We start from the raw sequence: 23,068 nt of genomic DNA, 5'->3' as shown, positions 1-23,068 counted from the left end.
GAGAACTAGCCTGAGTGAGGGCCTTGTAGGTTTCTGAAAGAACTGATTGCTTTAGTGCCATGAATATCAAATCAGAAGGAATGCTTCCACCATGCTTTGCTACTCAGAAACCTTCAATGACTCTGCAGTACCCACAGGAAAAATCCTTGAATTTGGATTCCACCACAATTTTGTACCAACTTCGTTTTCTTTGTTTTGTCACCTAGAACTGTGGCATGCAAATGCTCCAATTTAGCCTAAAAACACTGTTTCCTATCTCAGCTCCCCACGTATTAGCAACTATGTAAAATCTAAGGTACGGCCCTCTGCCTCCTGACCTTCCTCCCCACCATCCGTAAACTTGAGACTGATAGTAGGATAGATCTCATAAAGTCATAAGGAGTGCAGGTTGGGTGATGGACAGTTCCAGCTGCTCCAGGACTGAGAGGCATCCTGCTATGCTGGATTTTCAGGGCTAAAACATGAAAATCCCACACAAACTGGGAGGAATTGATCTACATCAGATACTAAAAACAAAACATTTAGCACTGTGCTTGGCATATAATAAATATGAAAATAATCATATATATGTGTGTATATATATATATGATTACATATATATACCTTCTCTTTCCTAAACATGCCTTGCATTTCCTTCCTCCAAGCTTTTGTCCCCTGCCACCCCAATGCCCATCACTGGAACCTCTTATCCTTTCTCCTTTGCTTATCAAAATCTTATTCCTCTTATTTCCCTGACCTGACGGACCCTATGAGGGTGGGCCACATTTGCTCAGACTTGAGTTTTCTGCAGCTCTTGCAGGGTTGCTGTCACAGGGCCAGGGGTGCTCCGTGCATGTTTGTTGGTATATTAATTAATGTTCATTTTCACTTTAGGAAAAAATTTGGATCAGGAACTCTATCAAAAGTGCAGGAAATACACTTGCCCTGCAAGTATTTGCTGCCTAAGAGGCAAATGCGTGCCAAAGTGGCAAGATGTAATGCCAAAGTATTGTATCAAGTAATAAACTCATAATTGCTGTATATTCACCTTCACAGTTGCTATTAAGTTGTTTCACTATTTTCTCAACTATCACACCAAGAAGGTAAAGATACTGGTACATCTTTCAGAGGAATCAGACTTTCTTTTTAAGTTCCTTGCAAAATGACTCAAGGAGTTTTTGTTGGGACATCACCTGGAGACATTCTGACATTGCAGGGTCATGCTTTTGTGCCGCTCCGGGGAATGTTTTAGAATGTTCTTTTTGGAAGAGATTGTATTTCACTATTTCCTTTGTGTAAATATAACACTTAATTACCAACACAAAGAAAGCCTTCTCTGAGAACTAAATTGCTTATTAACAAAAGATTTGAAATGGACTAGAGTTTCCAAAGGCAGCAGAAGAAATTGAAGACATGTATCTTTAAACAATAATCACACAGCTGAAACTTATATACTGAACACAATTTTGCAGATTGAATTTTCTTGTTATTGTCGGAAAGACAGAAGATTAATCCTATGAATTTAAGAGCGTCTGGATTTGTTTTTTCAAAACTGGACTTAAAATGTGATACTTCAGATTAGGAGGTTGTGTTCCTTATTCCACAGTTCAATGGGCAATTGTTTGAAGAGATAAATCCACTTTTATGGTGACAGACTCAGAAAAGTTTATGAGCAAACCATCCTTTTATTTTGATTATGTCTTTCCATCCATTACAATTGGAGCCACATGGAATGCTGATTATTCAATTTTCAGAATCAAGCTTATTATGTTTTCCATCTCATTCCAGAGTTCATCGAATCTGAGGCCCAACCATAATATGGGGATGCAATTGCTTTTGTTTTCTCTCGTTAATACAAACATATGTTATTTTCCTCTGTTCCAATTCTTAAAATAAAAATTACATCAATAGGTTCTTTAACTCTGAATCCAGAATGACTGACAAGCTCTGGATTCAATTTAGAGAATGGCAGTTCGCTCGAACAGGACTGGAGGAAGACGACATTAAGGTCAAGAGTGGTCTCTGACCCACCAGGCCAAGGCAACAGGGTCAACGGGGCTGCAAGGATTCTTTAATACTAAACCTTTCCCCCAAAGAGATACATAGCCACAGCCTCCCTGGGCCCCGGAATCTTTATTAAAGAGTCTGCAATAATCATCAGCCACAGAAGGTTGAAATAACCATGGCCTTCTGTGATCTAGAATGACCCCCATCCCATCCCATCCCCTGCCCAGACACACACATATGCATCATTGCTGTTTTAGAATAAAGAGGTAAAGCAGAGGCAAATCAAATAAGACAAAATAAAACAAACCCCCCCACACATATTATAAATTATTTGTTTTATTTGTTAATTAAAAATTAATTACTGCCCTTAATTCAATAAACATTTAGTAAGATTGACATATTTTTCATGTAACATATGGCAGAATTATTTTTTTGACCGATAGCAGTTGATCCCAAGAAAGAAGACACCTATAGAGAAGGGCTCCTGATGGCTAACTGGGCTCAAATTTAAAAACAGAGCCTGGCAGCTGTTTCTAAACCGTGGCCTCTTGTGCAAGCTGAGCCTCAAGGAGAAGCCTGCACTAACCTGCCTGCCTTCCACACTGCACTGTGTTCCTGCCATCTGAGCCAACACTTATACAGAAGTTCCTGAAGTTCTATCTCAACCAATAGGACTGAGACTTTCCCATCCAATGGAGATGCACAGCTGTATCTCCATCAGCATCTTCACTGACCAATCACATTAGTTCCACTTCAACCATGAGGACTAACCAAACAGGGACCAGAGGTGAGGACTTCTCTGTGTCACCTCCCCTCAGACACAGAGAGCACACTTTCCCTTTCCACCAAAGACTGAAGACTGCATTTCCCTGGCTATGGAGCAGAACTGTCTAGCTGGAGCAGGGCCTTCCCCAAGGGCTGCCTTATTCCACAGTTATCCCGGGGCTGCCTCACAGCTGTGCTATATCACAACTGAGCTGTTTGCACTGAACAAAGTTCCCTTCTTCACCACACCCCAAATGGCATTAAATTGGAGTTGAGGACCATCGGCTGACACAGCAAAAAGATGTTACAAAACAGTGGTTAAGAATATGGGCTTTACAGTTGGACAAATCTAGTTTTAAACCAGGCCCTGCCACTAATTAGTTCAGTGGTCTCAGGCAGTCCCTTTACCATTCTGGCCCCTTGACCCCAGACTCCTTATCTCTGATGTGGGGACCATGGTCCTCATGCACAGGTGGGATGAGGCTGAGATGAGCTGCTGGGGGCTGAGTCCCCATGACCCACGATGCTCCTGTCTCTGAGGTAGGGCTCATCACGCTGTGACAACATGGCCTGGCACTACCCCATGCCTCACCCTTGACTAAGCAGATTCAACTCTTGAACTTATTTGATGGCCACAACAATTAAGGTGGTGGAGAAGATGGGGATTCCCGCTTTACAGACAAGATTCGGGTGAATTTCATAGCTAACTTGTGCAAATGCTTATGGTTTGCCAGACGCCGTCCTACATTTCTTATATGCACTCTTTCACCGAATTCTCATCGTGACCCAGGGAGGACTGCCACTATCATCCCCATTTTCTACAGATAAGAAAACTGAGGTGTAAAGGTTAAGTCACTTATCTAAGTGACAGGTCAGGTAGGTAGGAGTATTGTCTCTCCCTGTTCTAGCTTTCATTAACCCCATTGTCTACAGATTTAAGTTGAGTATCTTCATTGTGCTCAGAGGGAACACAAAGCACAGGGCATGTCAGAAAGGGCATTTTAATCCTGAGCCGGACCGCAAGGCAAATGGGGACCTGCAGCAGGTCTTCTGAACTCTGAGGTCCCAAGCTTGATGTGGCCCCAGGTGCCAGCAGTGACATCCAGGATGCTACGAAGAAAAGCATGACGTCTCAAATTAGAGCCATTCTGTTCTCTGCGCTCTGCCCATGGGAGATCCAAGGGGGCCCGCAGGGCTCACGTTAGAATTCCCTGAGAGCAAACAGGGGCTGTCCCTAAGTGAAGCCCCTGTCCTTTCTGCTCAGGGGCCCACAGCTTTGAGTACAGCACTTGGTCAAGCAAGAGGGAACACTTTCTAGGAACTGAGCAGATGGTGCAGACTCCTGGAGTCAGCAGTGAGTCAAGGGCAAAGCCGAGGGAAGGCTGACAAATAGGCCTTAAACAGGGTAGAAAAAAGACAACTCCACACACATAGACAGGGCAATGGAACATGGTCCAACCTCATCCCTCCCAGGTGGCGAGACCACAGCTGTGGAGTCAGTGCATATGCTGGCTGGGATGGGAGTAGGAGCTGAACTTGGGCCCTTGACTGCACTTGGCCGTGGGCTGTATGAACCTTGTTGTAATCCCCACACCAAAGGGGATGCTTCTGTGACTCATACACTAGGCCTGTGATGCGGATCCTGGCCCATAGGATCCGTGTGTTGTGTCTGAGACCAGGCAAATTCACATGGACTACTGAGTCCTGTGGAGGAAAAGGGACTGCATGGCCATTCTCTCAAGAGGAGAGTGCCCCAACCCTTGTCTTGACAGGCTTTTATTGCTTTTCTGGGCACATTACCTTGAGAATGGTCCTCATTTACTGTGCACAGGTTCCTTTAGGTGGTTACAGAAAACAAAGGAGAGGATGTTGCTAATTACATAAAAAAGAAAGGATATTTGCAAATGTAAAGGGAAAAGTGGTTAAACTGGTTACGCTCATCCTTGGGAGGTTTAGCATAGACTTTAGGAAGTTACTTTAAAGATATGCAGTAAACGTTTGCTGCCTCAATTCAGGTTGAGGGAGTTTTAGCAAAAGCAAGTCTCATAGCAGCCTAGGTACAATGCAGACCTGATTCCCCATGGGAGAACCTATCCATGGGTGTGGATCCTGCCCACCAGACCCGGTTCCCACTGGCTTTTCCCAGTGGGAGCCAGGCCATGTTTCCCGGGTGTGGAAGAGTTGCCTATGCCCCGCCTCGGCCAGAGGTCCCCGGTTCTTCCCTTTTGCACTCTGCCTTTATGTGGGTGGGAGATGTGCTTGGAAATGTGATCTGCAGAAAAATGTGCGGTCCACTGGACATCAGGGAAAGCATGCAGTTCTATGATCACAGTCACGGTGACCCCGTGAACCTGGAAATATGACTCAGGAGTGGGGGATGTAGCCCCGGGTCACGGAGGCATTGTCTCCGAGGAGGCTTGTGGTGCAAGGGTCTCCGTGCCTACCTGGCCCTGGGCCTGCCCTGAAAACACCTAGCCATGTCTTTGACTAAAGCCATCTCCTGGGAGTCTCCTCTGTTTTTCCATCCGTAAGGGAGCCGCCTTACGGATGGAAAACCAGAGCGATCCTTGCAGTGGTGAGTACTGGAGTGGAGGATCCCTATCGTTTCCCAGAAGTTAGGCGAGTGATGGGCATCCCAGCCCGTGGGGTCCGTGAGCTGTGGCAGCAGTAGAGAGATTCACGTGGACTACAGACATCCTGCAAGGCATAGCGGGACTGCATGGCCACTCTCTACGTGAGAGAGGGTGTGAGGGCCAGAGGGAGGCCTCGAGAAAGCCTGACCCCTGCCCAGACAGGCTTTCATTGTCTTTCTGAGCACACTCCATCGAGCATGGTCTTCATTGACTGCGCACAGGTTTAGTGCAGGTGATTGTGTTTTACAGACAACCAAGGGCAGAATGCTGCCGGTGACTTCCAAGAGAACCGTGTTATAGCTCCATGGGGAAAGTGGTGGAACTGGTCACACTCCATACTTGGGTGGTTTAGCACAGACTTTAGGAAGTTGAAGATTCTCAGTAAACGTTTGCTGCCTCAATGCAGGGTGAGGGTGTTTCAGTGAAAGCAAGTCTCACAGCAGCCTAGGTACAGAGCAGGCCTGATTCCCCACAGGAGAACCTGTCCATGGGGCCTGTGCCCTGCCTGCTGGACCTCGCTCCTACTGGTTTTTCCAAGGGGGAGCTGGGCTACATTTCCCCCGAGTGGAACAGTTCCCTATACTCTGTCTCGGCAGGAGGTCCCTGGTTCTTCCCTTTTGCACTCTGCCTTTATGTGGGTGGGAGACGTGCTTGGAAATGTAGCCTACAGAAATGTGCGTGGTACTCTGGACGGCAGGGAAAGCATGCAGTTCTATGAACACAGTCAAAGTGACCCTGTGAACCTGGGATGATGACTCAGGAGTGTGGGACGTTTCCCCAGGGGAGGGAGGCCTCGTCCATGGGGAGGCGACTGGTGCGAGGGTTCCCGTGCCTACTGGGCCCCAGGCCTCCCCTGAAATGAGCGAGCTGTGTGTTTGACTAAAGCCATCTCCTGGGAGCCTCCTCTGTTTTTCCATCCATAAGGGAACTCCCTTATGGATGGAAAAACAGAGCAATCCTCACAGTGGTGTTGACTGGGGTGGAAGATCTGTCAAGTTTCCCAGAAGTTAGGTGACTGATGCAGATCCCAGCCCACGGTATCCGTGTGCTGTGGCAACAATAGACCCATTCACACCAACTACAGAAATCCTGTGGAGAAAAAGGGACAGCATGGCCACTCCCTATGTGAGACAGGGTGTGAGGGTCAGAGAGAGCCCCTGAGATAGCCAGACCCCTGCCCAGACAGGCTTTCACTGCCTTTCTCATCACATTACATTGGGGATTGTCCTCATTGACTGTGCACAGGTTCCCCGCAGGTGATTGCCTTTTACAGACAAGCGAGGGCAGAATGCTGCTGATGACTTCAAAGAGAAGGATGTTACAGCTGCAGGGGGAAAGTGGTTGAACTGGTTACACTCCATGCCTGGGTGGTTTAGCACAGACTTTAGGAAGTTGAAGATACTTAGTAAACATGTGGTGCCTCTATGTAGGGTGAGGGCATTTCAGTGAAAGCAAGTTTCACAGCAGCCTAGGTACAGTGCAGGTCTAATTCCCCCTGGAGAACCTATCTGTGAGCGTGGGTCCTGTGTGCCGGATCTTGCTTTCCACTGGCCTTTCTGAGTGGTATTTGTGCCCATCACATGCAGAACTGTCTCATATAGGCTTGTCCCACACAGGGGACTGCCATGTCTAGTTCTAGTCCCGCCATACTCTGTGGGATTCTGACTGTGTCTCCCATCCTTTTGATCTGTAGTTCTTTCATCGAGAATATGAGGAGCTTATACTGAGTGATATCTGAGAGCTTCTTAAAACAGAATGACCCCCCCCCCCATTTTTGGAAGTCTCTCTCTCTCTCTCTGAATAGTTTCAACCATGTCCTTCCAAGTAAGGACTTGGAAAATTTAAATGAGTCTACAAGTTGGATGCTACCGTATAAATCAGCCTCAGGATGAACTGCATTGTAGGCTGTAGATTCAAAGATTTGAACTGATTGCCTATTTCTGCCATTGATATTTTATAAATCATTGTTTTAAAGAAGACTTTTTAGCTTTTTGAAATGATTTTAAATCATAGTAATTAATTACCTTTCATCCGACTGATTCTGCACAACTATTATTTTCATGGTTGTTTCCTCTTTCAGTTTTTGCCCACCCACCCAGTGGAACTGGTAGACCTGCAATCACTATGTCCATTCATTCGGTAATTTTTCTCACACTTGATACTTTAGCTTAAACATTTTCCATGTATCCTAGTCTTTCCAATTATCATTTCAATGAATGCTTTGTCTTTCATCGTAGTCCATGCACCATAATTTACTTAACAACTTCCAGAACGCTTGTTTCTAATGTTTTTGCTGGTATTGATAATGTTGCTAATTAACATCTTTATGCACACAGATTTTTCCCCTTATGAGTTATTGACTCTTAAAGGGGGAAAAAAGCCCTCGTGTATTTTCAGAGTAACTGTTAGTGAAGCAAGATTTACATCCTTGAAATATGGTGGTGTGGGAGCGACAGAATTACCCTTGTTGCCAGCAAGAGAGGAAGGTTTGGGACACATATTTTATGAGCTGTCCCTTTTGAAGAGAATTGTGAAAACTGTCCAATGGCATTTGGACAAGTCTGTTTATTTTGTCTCTCTTATCTCTTTTCTTCTTCTAAAGATTCTGGTACAACAGGTTGAGGGCAAAGTGACTCACTTTAATGTAGATAATTAGGTCCTCATAATGCAAAAACCAGGAGGCAAGACGGAGCGACCCTCCTCCCACCCCACACTAGTCCCTTACAAGCCAGTTCTTCATACATAACAGTGCCGCTTGAATAACTGCTCATTCAATTGAAAACTCAATCCCAAAGCAAAGACAGAGCCATTTCTGTTTAAATACAGTGCATCAGACACAGCAAATATGACACTTGAAATCAGAAGGGCTATAAACAATTTCAACCATACTTAGAAACATCATTTTTAACATTGTGGCAAATGTTGCCAATTTCAGGCATAGAGTAGACGTTCTGGTCCAAGTTCCTAAAGTCTATTTTGTTTTAAACACAAAATCAAAAAGAATCGAGTAATTTTCATTTTATGGGAAACCAAAGTTATTACCAAATGCAAAAATTCAAATAAAACTAAATTAAAGCCACACCTCCTGTAAAGGGAAAACTTGAAGTCTGGTGCTATTTTTCCAAAGGCATCACCAGGCTTGGGCAGCAAAGAAAGTGTAGCCTGAAAATGTCTCATGAAGCAAAATTTGGGTCATTTTTATTCATTGTGTTATGCAGATTCACAGACCTCAGAAAAACACACTAATAAAACATCACACTTAGCTTAATGGTCTCCCCTCATTGGGCGCCATAATGATAAATGAAATGCCATTAGCATGAGGCAAGTCCATTGCTGGTTGTCTGTGGAGCCCAGGTCTGTGACAGAATTAGAATGCAGAGAATTGATTGTTCACAGTTCAAAGGAAAAAAAAACCCAACAAAACAGAGAGTGTTTCCTAACCTCATGCAGAGAAGCCCAGATTGAAGTCCAAGCTCTGAGAATAGTGTCTTCAGACCTAGGTATATGGACTGCAATAATTCCTGGAAAGAGTTTTTTGTTTTTATTTTTTTTAAATATGTAAGTTTTTTATATGTTTAAATTATATTTTATTGATTATGCTATTACAGTTGTCCTGATTTCATTCCCTTTTTCCCCTTCCACCTAGCACACCCCACTCCCTCAGGCAATCCCCCACCATTGTTCATTACCATGGGTCATGCATATAAGTTCTTTGGCTTCTCCATTTCCTATACTGTACTTTACATCACTATGGCTATTCTGTAACTGCCTATTTGTACTTCTTAAACCCCTCACATCTTCACCCATTCCCCCATGCCTACCTTCCATCTGGCACCTATCAAAACGCTCTCCATATCCATGATTGTGACTCTGTTCTTGTTTGCTTAGTTTGTTTTTTAGATTCAGTTGTTGATAGATATGTATTTATTGCCATTTTATTGTTCATAGTTTTGATCTTCTTCTTTTTAAATAAGTCCCTTTAATGTTCCATATAATAATGGTTTGGTGATGATGAACTCCTTTAGTTTTTTTCTTGTCTGGGAAGCTGTTTATCTGCCCTTTGATTCTAAATGCTGGGTGGGGCAATCTTGGCTGTAGGTCCCTGCTTTCACGACTTTGAGTATATCTTGCCAGTACCTTCTTCCCTCCAAAGTTTCTTTTGAGAAATCAGCTGAGTCTTATGGGAACTCTCCTGTAGGTGACTAACTGCTTTTCTCTTGCTGCTTTTAAGATTCTCTCATTATCTTTAAACTTGGGCATTTTAATTATGATGTGTCTTGGAGTGGGCCTCTTTGCATCCTTCTTGCTTGGGACTCTGTTTCCTGGACTTGCATGTCTAGTTCTTTCACAAAATTAGGGAAGTTTTCTTTTGTTATTTTTTCAAATAGATTTCCAATTTCTTACTCTTTCTCTTCTCCTTCTAGTACCTTTATGATGCAAATGTTGGACCTCTTGAAAGTTTTCCCAGAGGCTGCGTCTACTATCTTCATTTTTTTGGATTCTTTTCTCTTCTTGTTGTTCTGCATGTTTTTTTCCTCCCTTATTTTCCAAACCATTGATTTGAATCTCAGCTTCATCCACTCTACTATTGTTTCCCTGTAAACTTCTCTTTATTTCAATTAGTGCATCCTTTGTTTCTGACTGGATCCGTTTTATGCTGCTGACGTCCTCACCAAATTCCTTGAGCATCCTTATAACCAGCGTTTTGAACTCTGCATTTGCTATATTGCTTATCTCCAGTTCATTTAGCTCTTTTTCTGGAGTTTTGATCTGTTCTTTCATTTGGGCCATATTTCTTTTTTCTCCATATTTTGGCAGTCTCCCTGTGTTTTTAAAACACCATTTAAGAAGAGCCAAAGAGCAGGAAATTGCATGCTTCCAAGGGCTTCTCCCTTGCTCTGTAAGGATCCTCTTATTCAGTTATTACACAAACACCTTTGTGTTGTGTCTGCTCTGGAACAGGTGCTCTGCTGAGCCCTGCTTATACAAGTGGAAATGGGACGGAAAAGACCCTGCTCTTATAGAATTTACATTGTAGTGTGAGGGCATAATATCTTAAAAAATGATACTTTATTAACACTTCTCACTGCCTATAATTATTTAACAGGATAATGGGTTGGTAGAGTTCTTAGATTTAGCAAATAAAAAGGTACAACTACTAGTAAAATTCCAGTTTCAGGTAACATGATTTTTTAGCATATGTCCCACATATCGTATGGGATATGCTTGTACTAAAAAACTCACTATTTATCTGAAATTCAGACTGAACAGAGATTCCTGTATTTTATCGGACAACCCATGGAGTGGGTAGCGGGTGAGAGGAACTGAAACAGGAGGGGCAGAGACCTTTGCAAGTTGGGAGCACCTGCCTTTTAAATCTCTTTGTCTCTCGATGCGCACTTCTGTTCCCACTGTTGACATCTATGGGGTTATTTAACAACCTACTAGCACTTTTTATTTACAACACTTTTATATGCGTTTCTGCTGAAACACCATCTAAACCCTGGGAATTAAACTTTGTCGTGTTTCTCACTTCCCAGGCGAAGAACTGAGGCTTGGAGAAGTCAAGTCACATGGTTGATTGTGATCCCACAGCAACAAGCAATGGAACCTGGACTTCAGATCCTGTAAGAACACCCTCCTGGCATCTAGCCTGCACCTAGCAGGTGTTCAATAAATATATGTTGAATCAAACTAAATATAATGTGCTTGAAGTGTAAGCAACTGACAATTAGCTTTTTTGATTGCAATGTAAGTGCCTGACATTAAGCTTTTGATGACTGGGCAGTCACTTCAAAGATGGCCATCAAGAATAAACACATTGCCAGCCACATGAGTTAAAGGGCCAGACCACCCTCCTGTGAATGCCCACTTTTAGAAAACCTTGCTGGAGGTAGATGACTGACCATTTGACTAGCTTTTCCTTTCTAGTGCTTTAATTCCTGCTCTCATACATTCACCAATAAAGAATGAACTGGTGAAAGCACAGGCACCCCACTTGCGACCCTAATAAAGGCAGAACCCCAGGCAGGCTCTCTCTCTCTTTCTCTCCTTCCTTCTCTGCCTCCCTCCCTCCACGTGACTTCACTTTGTGGTCCTAGGCACGCTGTGTACCCTCTAGAACTTGTGAGCAATAGACCTTGTCTTTCTCTTCAAAGTTCCTTCATGGTTGTTGCTCAGAGCATCTGGCACCCATAATAAGAACCACAGGGACCAAACCAGCTACAACAGGGACTCTGGCTGGGGCCACGTCTGTGGAGGCTCACCACAAATAGATAATAGGCTTTTGATTAGCAAAGACTTTGGTTTGAATTGCCTCTCAGTAGCATTCCAGCTGTGTTACACTAGTTGCCTGACCTATCTCCGGTGTGTTTACCCTCACTTTACAGATAACTGTTACGAAGATTCATTCACTCAACAAATACATTGAGTGTCTACTACATGTCAGGCTCTGCTCTAGAAAGTAGAATACCAAGAGAAAGAACCTCCTTCTGGGAGCTTTCATTATAGGCAGGGGAGAAACTAAACAAATAAAGAGAAAATTATCAGATATTTATGGGATATAAAATTTAAAAAGTTGATAGGATAAAGAATGGCTGGCAGGAGACTGGGCTGTAATAGGTCAGAAAAGGCTTCTCTGAGATGTTGACATTCAAGAGGCTTTCAACCTTGCTTAGATCTGTGGGAGAGGTTCTTAGGCAGAGTCAATAGGTAACGCAAAGGCCCTGCAGTGGAGGGGGACACAGGAGCAGGGCACTGGGGCTTGAGGTTGGAGCAAGGGGTTTGGACTTAATTCTAAGTGTAATGGAAAGCACTGGAGGCCTTTTACCAGGGCTGTAAACTGACCTGATTTTGTTTTTAAAAAGATCTCTCTGGCCACTGTGTGGAGAACAGTTCACAAGGAGCAGGGAGCTGGGAGATGATGGTATGGTGACATGGATGGATGTGATTGTGAAGAAGAGGCTGTCGGGATTGCGGGGAGTGGAGTGGTAAGCAGCCAGACAATACCTTTGTGAACCTCCTGGGGCTATGGCAAAAACATTAAGTTTTGCAGCACTCCGAAGGTGGGGCCGCATTGCCCAGGAAACCAAGCACACGTTGCCCTGCCCCTCCTGGCAAGGCGGTGGCAGGGGGAAGTTCTTATGCTGAGCATGCACAAGGCTAGCAAGATAATTGACAAAGAGGGGAAAAGCGCTCTAGCCCCTTTCCAGTACCAGATTGGGGGTGGGACTAGGGAAAGGTAGGCACCTGTGCAATGGAAGTTAAAATGGTGTCAGGGGAGATGCTAGACCAAAGAGGTCTGTCAATCTAACCAGGGGAAAGAAGGGATTGGTTGGGAGGTGGACCCACCCAAAAAATGGAGAGGTTTAGGAGGTTAATTGATCATGCTGAGAAAGCACCTGGTTCATACCACACCTGAAACTAATATAAGCCCAGGGGAACAAAGAGATCTTACTTTGATCATGGCTGCTACTCAGGATCTGCATTTGGTCAGGGTACTGTCCTGTCCTCTCCATGGGCCATGTGACTTGGCAGAAGGGAGCCTCTCTCTCTTGTGGACCATTTGCTCGTGCCTTTGTGTGCTCTCTAGCCTGGGAGCGTGGGACCTTGCAGCCCTGGAAGTTGCATGGCCAATGGCAGCGCCAGCTCCAACACAGCCTCCAGGAAGGAGCCTGAAGCTGGACAGCAGCTGGGAACAAGATAAGCTTCCTGAATGACTGCTTAGCAGTCACCTCAGGTTCCAAAGGACGGTCCTTTAAAGCAGAGCAGGAACTCTGGGCATTGCCTTTTGGTCTTGCTGAGGATGCTAGGTTTTCTGTGGGTTTGCAGAGGAGATGAGCTTTGAGACAGGGAGTTCCTCATTCTCCCACATTGTTCAACATTCAAATGCAAACCGTTTTCCCTTCTCACCAGCCTCTGCCTCTAGAGTTGCCTTTTGGTGGCAGTGGGCAGCTGAACCCCACTTTGGTTGAATAACAGAGCAAGAAGTAGACGATGGGGGGGTCACATTTTGAAAGTCAAGTCCCTAAAACATTCTGAAGGCCAAGAAATCAAAGATGGAATCTGGGTTTTTACCTTAAACAAGTCAGTTCATAGTGTTAGGTGTCGAGAGGGAAACAAATGTGTATAAAGCAGTCCTGAGAGTGCCTAACATAGTAGGTGCCTTAGTCAATATCCCATGGGTGCACTGAGGGAGCAGGCTGCATATCAGGGGCAGGAAGGAGGTCAGGCACACTTGGAAGGAAGAGGTTGCCCAGGCACCATGAGAATACATGTTGAGTTACCTCCTCAGCCTGGCTGAGTTGTGCCCACTTATTATTGCAGGCAGGCTCCTTGCCTTGTGGGCAAAGTCCTATGGGAAATTGGGAATTGCCATGGTGAATGAGAAGCAGGATGGGGCAGGGGGCTTCCAGAGCTAAGGGCCCAGTGGGAAATAGGCATGCACATAAATAATGTCAGGCAGAGGTATTCCCAGGACACAGCAGACAATTCCTGATCTATGCGGCCAACTCCACACACTTGCAGTGGCTTTAGAAAAACTCCTGAGCTCCAAGTGGGGAGAGAACACTCATGTGACCCTGGTCCACAGTTCCAGATCCTCCTCTCCAAGCTCTGCTTTGAGGTGCAGCAGAGTAGCCAGTGGGGGCAGATTAGAATTAGAGGGCTAGACTCATTTGAAGAGACTGACTTCCCAACCCCGGCTCTGCTCCGTGCTGGGCAAAGTACTAGATGTTTGCATCTTTCCTCGCCTGCAATCTTGAGATGAATGCTAGCATCACCATTTTATTGATAAACAAGCAGCCTCAGAGAGGCCAACTAATTTGCCCAAGGTCACACAGCTTGAGTGCAAGGTTTCACCCTCATGGACCTTCCAGATCGTCCCATCTAATTCCTTACTGAATCCCCACCGTCCTGCTCACAGAAGGGACTCAGTAAACATTTGTTAAATGGATTAAAAAAATAGCTCCAAAATTTGCGTTTAATCACAAAGCCACGCTATTTTCTCTGAAGTGTAGGCTGAAGACTGCCTTCACCCCAAGTTTCTCTATATGATGAGACAATTCTGCTCCCTGGAAGTCTTACCTCTCCAGGCTTAGAAATATGTGGGAAGACAGACTGCCTTGGGGCTCACTCTGTACCTCAACAGGTGTCACTCAAGGGTGAGGTCTTATGAGAAAGGAAGGGAGGGCTCACTAGCCCTCGGAACTCACCAGGAGATTGGCACCCGCAGCCCTGGTGTTTACATTTGGATTACATTTGATGGCACGCTAAATTGCTGACTAATTACAGCATGCCCAAATTAGGTACTTTAATTATAGCTTCTGTAATTCCAGTGACAGCTCTGCTTGGAAAACAGAAGGGTGAGTGGATACAGGTCTGCTTGCTCTGATCCCTAAGCCTGGCTTGGTAAATGAATTACCAGGAAAGTGGGTGGCTTATTCCGTTAGCTCCGATAACTGCTGGGAAAGCTTCCCAAGGGAGGGGCTGCTTGCAATCTTTGCAGCCATCCCTGGGGAAACGTGGGTGTGCTGGGAGGCTGACGTTGGCTCGGGTTCAGCCTCCTGCTCCTCCTGGCTGGGCATAGCGGCCCAGCTGCAATGGGCATTTCTGGAGGGCCTCGCTCATGCAGCTTGAAAAGGCAAACTCACCCACTGTGCTGTCTTCTGTTGGAAATCGCTCAGGGATCTCCGCCACCTCTTGAGCTGTACCAATTCAACTCAGAGCTTTTTGAATAGAGCTTTCCTGGACTTTACTGATCCTTAGGTTTTCTGTCTTTCTGGAATGGGGATCCTCCTGTTTCCCTGCCGCTAGGCTACAAATGTCAGGAAAACTGCATCAGTTTGGCAATAAAGTTTAAATGTTGGTAAATGCTTTATTTAAATCACTTTTAATGCTTTCTACAAGATGAACTTGGGAAGGCCATGAATTTTAGCTACTCTCCCTCCCTCCCCAAAGGGACCTTAAGACCAAGAATCAATTTCTTTTTGATTTCTATCGAAGACAATACATCTTTCCATACTCCTGGCTCCTTCTTGTCCTCTGTCCCTTTAAATGCAACGTTTTCCTCCAAAGCAGAAGTGTTTGCAGTTCTCCTGGGGCTTTCTACCTGTTACCGTGATTGTAATACCAATGATGAGAAAACCTTACCTGCAATGTCAGACAATTTCATCTAAGCGATCTCACCCCTACAGCCAGCCCCGAAAGGTAGATGAGGCAGCTATCACTATTCTTATATTATAGCCGAGCTCAGAGAGGTGAAATCAGGGCCACACCACGCAGTCCAGACCAAGGTCTGCATTATATGACGCCACCCCCAGATTCCTTGCTGTGATGCCGCTCGACAAGCCTTGTTCTGACAGCGGCACATTGTTTCGTAGCAGCCCAAACTTTCAGAGAAGGCCTCCAGCTGATTGTTGGTGTTTCATTGCCAGATATGCATATCAGATTAGAACCCAGGCCAATTTAAATGAGCAAGTATCTCTTAAGTGCCTATGTGTGCGTGGTTCTGTGGTGACAGGGCATTCAGAGATGACTCAGAGAGTGACAAGCATACTGCGTATGGATTTAGATTCCAGACAGACCTCATTCAAATCACAGCTCCACCTGGGACTTTGAACAAGCTACACTTGAAAAGCTCAAGATTAAATGAGGTAAAGCAAAGTGGCCAGCACCCTGATAGCGCTAAATTAACACTCCTGATGTTTCATGTACATCACCTCTTCACTCCTCACGACGTCCCTATGAGGAAGGGACTCTTCTCAGCCCCATCTCGTAGACTGGCAAACAGAGGTGACTGGCCAATGGTTATACAACCACATTTTACCTCCAGGTCTGTCTGGCTGCAAACACAGCTGCTGCTCTGAATCGGTGTCATGAAGTGCTTCTCACAAGGAAGACAGGAGAGTCTTCCAGCTGCTTGCTTAGGCGTATGGTATTATGGCATGAGCTTTGGCTCAGGGGTAGGGCTCTCTGTCATTTAGGCTCAGCCCTGCATCATACTTGTAGGGAAGAGAGGCAGGAGAAAAAAACAATATTTGCCACATCTACTTCCTCCTATTTACCAAGGGTGTTATGATGATTAGAACAAAAATTCACTGGAAATCAGGCCTGACTTCAGAATTCCTTATGTTGTTATGTGTTCTTTTAAGTCACAGATTCTGAAATCCCAAGTACCTCCTGAGGGGATGGCTGAAAAGTCTGACCCCCAAATCCAGAGCAATAGTTGACCAATCTATCCATGGGTCTGTTTCTTATGAGGAGAATCACCAGGGCCTCTGAGAATCTGATGAAATGTAATTATTCTCTCCACACACAAAAAGGTTCACGCACAATCACACACAAATGTGTACACAGTTCCAGGTAGTTGACAGATATCTCTCCCCCTCCCCACCTCTTCATTTGCAGACTGGAATGGGGAGTCCACAGCTGCCCTGAGGTTCAGCATCCGCATCAATCCATCCCGGCAGGAGTGAGGATGAAATGAGAGGACCCCAAGGAAGAGCCTGATGCCGCTTGCCTGCTCAATGTACACACACCAGCTCAGTACCTGGACAGGTAGAGACAGGAAAACAACCAAATAACCAAGCAAAAAGTCACCACCAAGGGGAGAGAGTCCCCTCTTCAAATGAGCTACCACTCCCCGAGGAAGTGGAATTTCTGGGCACATTATGAAGGCTTGTTCATTAGGCTCAGCACGAGGCACTTTGCACGGCCCTCAAGTGAGGGCAGGGGCGGGCTATGGGAAGACTGGTAAGTGTGAATGATCCCTCAGGCCGGCTTCCCTCTGGCTGATTGCTGGGGGAAATTGATGAGTCAGCAGACTCCCCACCGACCCCGCCTCTTCCTGTCAGAGCTGAAGCTGCTGCCCTGTGTTTCCCAGCCCTCCTTTGACCTGCCCTTTCCACTGAGGCAGGGAGGCTGCCCACCCTGCTGCACAGGCTGCCCCTAGATTTAGAGTTTAGTAGGGGACTTTGTGTGGGAAGGTGGGGAAGAGACCTCCATCCCGCAGGCTAACCAGGCTATGCACACTGTGCTCTGTGAACCGGCGGCATAGACCACGGAAGCATATTAGAAAGGCAGACTATCACGTCCCACTCTAAACTTAGAATCTGTGTTTTAATACAATCCCTGGGGTGATTCCTATATGTGGGAAGCATTGGGGGGCATTGCTCTAATAATGGAATTCCCCTACATGCTTGCACAGGCTCTAGGAGAACTTCAAGTGCCCCTTTGGGAAGATTTGGTTCTAAAAATAATGCAGTAATGATAATGAGTACCAACAAATTTCCCCATTGTTAATGCTTCACATTCCACAAAGTGCTCGGGTGGACGCAGGGGTGACTGTTAAGTGCTTTTATTGCAGCTCCACCCTTCTTGCTAAAATCCATCCCTCCTCTATTTTTCTGGATAACATCTGTTTTAAGAAGAAACCAGTTGTGAGTTTGAATCCTTGCTCTGCTATTCACCTGATTCCGTAAGCTTAGGTAACCTCCTTAGCCCTTTAAATCTCCAGATTCGCATCTATAAAATGGGAATGGTGACAAAACCTTCATCACAGAACTTGTTAGGTTGAAATGGGAGAATGCACCTATGACCCTTAGCTCAACACCTGGCCTCTGGGGAATCCTCCATTACTGGAAGTTCCATGGTTTTGTTGGACAGGACAAGGGTCTCAAGGTCTTGGGAGTTCTAAATGTTATTTCTTGCTAAATGTTAAAAATGTAGGGTAATGTTTTGTAGATGCAGCTGTAAACAGGTTGAGCTGACAGGAACTCAACCAGGTGGAAGTAGCCAGCTGCAAAGAAGAAATCAGCGTGTAATTGACCAGTGTATAGAAGCAGTGGCTAAGCTTTGGATATGAATCCTCGGTCTCCTTTACTTGCTGCAAGTACATGAAACTGCCTTGGACAACCACTGCTAGTTTCTGAAGAGAGCACCCCAAGTGGTGAACCCCTTGAATTTGGTAACAGTTTCATTTCTCCTGTTACTGCTCTTCGTGTAAATAAATACCCAGCAGACCTAGCTCTGCAAGGGCAGGAGTTGAGGTTGTCTTCTGACTTCCCAGAATATGGTTGGCTTCTTAAAAATTTGTGGAATGAATGCTTGACCTTCACAAGAACCAGCAAGGTGAGCCTGGCGGTATTTCCCCTATGATATAGCCAAGTAATCACAAGAAACCTGGGAGGTAGGTTTTATCTCTCCCACTTTGTACATGACAGCCAGGTTCTCGGTGGGTAAGGAAGTTCGCCCAGGGTCACACAGCTGGCACCAATCTAAGTTTACTTCTCCCCCTTCTGATCCAAGGCCCTCTTAATTTCACCTCACTGCTTCCTCCCAGGTTCATTTCATTTTAAACTTGTAGTTTCCCAGGGCTCTGGGACACTTTAACGTGTGTCATGGGTGGGAAAGAGGAAATTGTCATTGTTGTTTTGTTCACTGACCACTGAGTAGCTAATGGGAGGGGAAAATATTTTTACCATCTATCCGAAGTCTAGCTTAGTACCCTGCAAACCCATCTGTCCAAAGTATTGTTTCCCAAGTTCTAGTCTTTGATTGACTACTTGCACCACTTGGGGCCTGCCTGATACTGTTCCTGAACAAAAAAATGGGGGTTTGTCTGCCTGCGGCCACAAAGGCCAAATTCACGAGGCAGTTGCTGGTGAAAAAGCAGAGGGTTTTATTCAGATGCTGCGTGATCTGGGAGAATGGAGGACTCCTTTGTCTCAAAGCCCATCTCCTCCCCAAGACCATGACAAAGTCCAACCGTCCTCAGCAAGACCAAAACAAAAGCCAGTGCGCAGAGTTCCCACTCCATTGTAAAGTACTGTTCTTTGGAGCCTGCAGGTGCTGCTAAGTGGTCATCCAGGAAACTTAACTTGTTCCCAGCTGCTGCTAGTTTCAGGTTCCCTCCTGGAGTCCATGGGCCATGTGGCTGTTGGGGCAACAAGGTCATGTACTTCTGGACAAGAGGCTGTGCAAAAGCATCAGCCTGTGCATCACCAGGCGGATGAGAGAGCATGACAGGCTCTCTCCTGGAGGCTAGGAACCATGTGGCTGCTGAGGCCACATGGCCCATGGAGAGAGCAGGAGAGTTCACCACCGAGTACAGATCACAATCCAGTGAGCCACGAGCAAGAGAGCCTTCTTTGTTCCCCTGGGTTTATATTAGCTTTGGACGTGGGACAGACTAGGTGCTTTCTCCAGATGGCCAGTTAATTTCCCAAACTTCTGTGTGCTTTGGGCGGGTCCATCTCCCAACCAATCCCTTCTTTCTTCAGGCTAGACGGACAGACCTCTTTGGTCCAGCACCTCCCCTGCCCCCATTTTGACCTCTGTGGTGCATGTGCCTGCCTTGCCCTGGTCCCACCGTCAATCTGGTACTGGAGGAGCAGGGGGAAAGGCTTTTCATGGCTCAGTGTAAGAACCACACCCTGCCACCATCTTGGCTGGGAGGAAGGCTCAGGTCTCAGACTGACTGTCCACCTGCAACAATACCACCCATGCTATTTATTTTCTATTCACCATATTGGCTCACTTTTTTTTGCTTAAATATGTTTTAAAATAAGGCTACATCACTGCCATAAATGAAAATCTAACATCACTTTCTAACAGTAGAAGGTACAATAAAAATAAATACGATGCAAACAAAATGGTGTTCTTTATATCAAGGCTGATACTTGCCTGCCAATGGCTCTGTGCCTGCGGTCTTCTTTCTCTTCCTCTAAAGTGAGAGTAACAATTGAAGGTTAGCACCAATACATCCTTGACATCTAAGCTGGTTTTGTTCTTTTTTTTTCTTTTTGAACCTAATCAGAAGGGTTCGGGAACAGAGGAAAAAACAACGAAAAGAAAATGCACTTATCACCATGTGATTCAGTGTTATTTAACACTCTTAAAAATCAGTAAAATCATCTCCTAAGCCCTCAAGAGTTCCATTTCCTGGGAAATGACACTCTAGTACATGCTACGCCATTAGACATTTTTGTTACCCCCCAAAGCATCTAATAGCATCAACACAGGGATGTCTTGAATCCTCAACCAGTCTCTCTAGTACATAGGTAACAGACCATCGACTCTGGAGCAAACTGCCTGGGTTTGTACCCCAGACAGACACTTTATGAATAAAATCAATGAATATAACCACTGACCTCAGAGAATCATTACCTCTCTTGCCTCCGTTCTCTCATCTGTAAAAAGAGGATACAAATAGTTACCATCTCAGATAGCTGTTGTGAGCATAAATGCCCAGTGAAACACTTAAAACAGTGCCTGGCACATAGTGAGTGACATACAAATAAAGACTAGTTCAGCTGCTGCTGCTGTTTTAATGTGCTCAGGCCAGAATATTATAAGTAAGTCTTTGCCTATGGTCCATTTAATAGCTCTTCACCTGTTTGAGGAGTACTGTCCAAGTCTCTTCCCTTCTGAGTCCTCAGACTAAGCAATTTCTAATGTGGGAGTGTCCTCGAAAGGAAGGGAAGAGCAGCTGGGAGGAAGTGTTCCAGAGAATGGGGACATATCCCTGGAGGGAGCTGGCATGTGATTGTCTCCTGCTGTGTACCAAGCACTCTGACATGCCATCTGTATTCTCTCCCATTAACCTGTGGTTGATGCTATTCTCCAAATATCAGTATTGCCTCTTCCTGCCTTTCAGGAACATAGTAGGACGTCCCTTCCCATAAGAAAGTTGGCATCTCCCTGTGACTGTGACTTTCTGTGGCCAATGCAATGTAAGTAGAAGTAATGAGTGTCACAGCAGGCAGAAACGTTCAGAGCTAGTGGGTCATTCACAACATTTCCTTTTTTCCTGCTTCAATAACCATGGAAGTAAGTTCCTGGGTAAGACGTGAGCAAGAGCTCTCGGCCAACACATGATGGAAAGTGTGGCAGAGAGGAAAACACAACTGTGTTGTTTTAAGTTTTTGAAATTTTGTTTAGCAAAATATCAGCAAAACCTACCCTATCCTGGCAGAGACAGCCCCCTAGGAGCTGAAATACTCCTGAGTTCTTGCATCTAGCAAGACTTTCTGACCCCTGGAGTTTAAACTAGGGCCAGGGTCCAGGTGTCAGGTGAGGTGGGCATGGCGTTCCTGTAACCACTCTGACTTGTTCCCTCTGTCTCATTTCTTCTCCCTGATCAGTATCTAGTAAAGAAAGTGAGGCAACTTGGGCTCAGGACCTTTCCTCAGTTGCCATCTTCCTGCAGAAACCTGAGAAATTATTTCCTCTCTGGATCCATTTCTTGGTGAATCTCAGATTCTGGCTGAATCTCAGGGAAGGAAGGAACTCCACAAAGTCATTGTCTTGGGTCCCTATTTGCTCTCTGAATTTCCTTTACCTCATCTCCTTATCTAGCCTTTGGCTGAATAATTCCAGAGACAGAAAACTTACCAGACTCATCATTAATAGATAAAGGTCTGGGCTATGACTGTGAGACTTCTAAGCTCCTTGAGTGAGTGCTTGACCTACCTGAGTGATGAATGATTTTGAAGATCCTTACTTTGTAGGGTGGCCATTATAACTTATCATCCTAACCAAGATACTTTTAAGAATAAAAAGGGGTGCTAATAATAATTATGCTAAAATCATAGGTATAAAATCATACTGTCTTGGGCAAACAAGGATGTATGGTCACTTGGCTTCTATGATTCCATGGCTACCAACAAATGATACAAATTAAATTACATGAGCAGGGTTGGGTCCCTAACTTTTGTCCATCCCTTCCGCCCAAAACTCTTGACAGCCATTTTTCTTTGGATGGTCTCCCATTCTCTTGTGAGAATTTTAGTGCAAAGTCATTTCACAGGGAAAGCATATACATATGTGGTTAGAATTTCAAGCAAATCTTCCCCATAGGTGCTTCATATTCCTAACAACTATTTTAATCAGATGCCTATTCGATGCTTTTTGATGGAGACACAGATGCGAACTGTTTGACCCTCCCTGGAGCTTCGGAACGCTGCCAGGCCCCAGTCCAGTTGCTGTGAGAGCCGCCGGAATGCCCAGAGCAACACTCTCCGTGTGTCCTCACAAGACCTGAACTTCCAGGAAAGTTACTCACAAGGTGATGGAAGGAGAGGCAGTGCTTATTAAGTTTTCTTCTGCAGGCTGTTTGATTTCAATTCTGCCCTGGGCACAGGCTCATTTGCATAGTTGATTTATAACTTTAATTTGAATATTACAGTTACTTCAAATAAGCCTCTACCTTGGTCCCTCTTGAATTTTTCTTTTAATAATTCACTCAGTCCCACATGGAATCCAATGAGGCCAGGAGCCTCTAATATGAGAAGATTTACATATCCCTTCCCACTGAGACAGGATATGAAAGGAGGAGAATGAAAATGAACAAACTGCTACGTTTTAGAAATGCTTGATTCTTACTCCAGGGCAGTCTCTCAGGCTCAAACTCTGATAATTACATTTTGTTTCTGTATTGCTGCTCCTCTAAGGGGCACTTGCTCCTAAAGTGGCCTCTTCTCTTCTTTCCCTTGTTTTTTGCACAGATAGCTGAGATCAACTGAATGCATACTATATGCTAAGCAATAAGCTAATTTAATCACATTAGTCGTGCAAAAGGCAAGTTTGTCCTGGCCTCAGGGAGATTATACTTTTGCTACACGAGACAAATGTCAAGAAAGAACTACATACTCTGTTAATTAATTATGTATCCAAAACAGCTGCTT

General features: G+C 45.1%; 1 long non-coding RNA gene across 1 annotated transcript; it reads left to right on the top strand.

The window, feature by feature from the left end:
• Window positions 1-10,934: 10,934 nt before the first annotated feature.
• On the top strand, window positions 10,935-18,424 carry LOC123479285 (uncharacterized). Its single transcript, XR_006654864.3, has 3 exons — window positions 10,935-11,011; window positions 12,251-12,373; window positions 16,791-18,424. It is a non-coding gene; the product is annotated as an uncharacterized lncRNA (long non-coding RNA).
• The last annotated feature ends 4,644 nt before the right edge of the window (window positions 18,425-23,068 follow it).

The sequence above is a fragment of the Desmodus rotundus genome, chromosome 4 (assembly GCF_022682495.2).
Source record: "Desmodus rotundus isolate HL8 chromosome 4, HLdesRot8A.1, whole genome shotgun sequence".
Taxonomy (NCBI): domain Eukaryota; kingdom Metazoa; phylum Chordata; class Mammalia; order Chiroptera; family Phyllostomidae; genus Desmodus; species Desmodus rotundus.
Note: the sequence above shows the minus strand (reverse complement) of the source record. Positions and strands in the feature narration are given on the sequence as shown.